This window comes from Schistocerca nitens, chromosome 6, assembly GCF_023898315.1.
Source record: "Schistocerca nitens isolate TAMUIC-IGC-003100 chromosome 6, iqSchNite1.1, whole genome shotgun sequence".
In the NCBI taxonomy this organism is placed as follows: domain Eukaryota; kingdom Metazoa; phylum Arthropoda; class Insecta; order Orthoptera; family Acrididae; genus Schistocerca; species Schistocerca nitens.
The window spans coordinates 488942855-488944486 of record NC_064619.1 but is presented as its reverse complement, the minus strand read 5'-3'; positions in this window follow the sequence as shown (position 1 = coordinate 488944486).

Below are 1632 nucleotides of genomic sequence, written 5' to 3'. Positions count from 1 at the left end.
AAGGATATTGCGGAGACATGGCTTAGCCACAGCCTGGGGGATGTTTCCAGAATGAGATTTTCACTCTGCAGCGGAGTGTGCGCTGATATGAAACTTCCTGGCAGATTAAAACTGTGTGCCCGACCGAGACTCGAACTCGGGACCTTTGCCTTTCGCGGGCAAGTGCTCTACCAACTGAGCTACCGAAGCACGACTCACGCCCGGTACTCACAGCTTTACTTCTGCCAGTACCTTGTCTCCTACCTTCCAACCTTTACAGAAGCTCTCCTGCGAACCTTGCAGAACTAGCACTCCTGAAAGAAAGGATATTGCGGAGACATGGCTTAGCCACAGCCCGGGGGATGTTTCCAGAATGAGATTTTCACTCTGCAGCGGAGTGTGCGCTGATATGAAACTTCCTGGCAGATTAAAACTGTGTGCCCGACCGAGACTCGAACTCGGGACCTTTGCCTTTCGCGGGCAAGTGCTCTACCAACTGAGCTACCGAAGCACGACTCACGCCCGGTACTCACAGCTTTACTTTTGCCAGTACCTCGTCTCCTACCTTCCAAACTTTACAGAAGCTCTCCTGCGAACCTTGCAGAACTAGCACTCCTGAAAGAAAGGATATTGCGGAGCCATGGCTTAGCCACAGCTTGGGGGATGTTTCCAGAATGAGATTTTCACTCTGCAGCGGAGTGTGCGCTGATATGAAACTTCCTGGCAGATTAAAACTGTGTGCCCGACCGAGACTCGAACTCGGGACCTTTGCCTTTCGCGGGCAAGTGCTCTACCAACTGAGCTAACGAAGCACGACTCACGCCCGGTACTCACAGCTTTACTTCTGCCAGTACCTCGTCTCCTACCTTCCAAACTTTACAGAAGCTCTCCTGCGAACCTTGCAGAACTAGCACTCCTGAAAGAAAGGATATTGCGGAGACATGGCTTAGCCACAGCCTGGGGGATGTTTCCAGAATGAGATTTTCACTCTGCAGCGGAGTGTGCGCTGATATGAAACTTCCTGGCAGATTAAAACTGTGTGCCCGACCGAGACTCGAACTCGGGACCTTTGCCTTTCGCGGGCAAGTGCTCTACCAAATGAGCTACCGAAGCACGACTCACGCCCGGTACTCACAGCTTTACTTCTGCCAGTACCTCGTCTCCTACCTTCCAAACTTTACAGAAGCTCTCCTGCGAACCTTGCAGAACTAGCACTCCTGAAAGAAAGGATATTGCCATGTCTCCGCAAATTTCTTTCAGGAGTGCTAGTTCTGCAAGGTTCGCAGGAGAGCTTCTGTAAAGTTTGGAAGGTAGGAGACGAGGTACTGGCAGAAGTAAAGCTGTGAGTACCGGGCGTGAGTCGTGCTTCGGTAGCTCAGTTGGTAGAGCACTTGCCCGCGAAAGGCAAAGGTCCGGAGTTCGAGTCTCGGTCGGGCACACAGTTTTAATCTGCCAGGAAGTTTCATATCAGCGCACACTCCGCTGCAGAGTGAAAATCTCATTCTGGAAACATCCCCCAGGCTGTGGCTAAGCCATGTCTCCGCAATATCCTTTCTTTCAGGAGTGCTAGTTCTGCAAGGTTCGCAGGAGAGCTTCTGTAAAGTTTGGAAGGAAGGAGACGAGATACTGGCAGAAGTAAAGCTGTGAGTACCG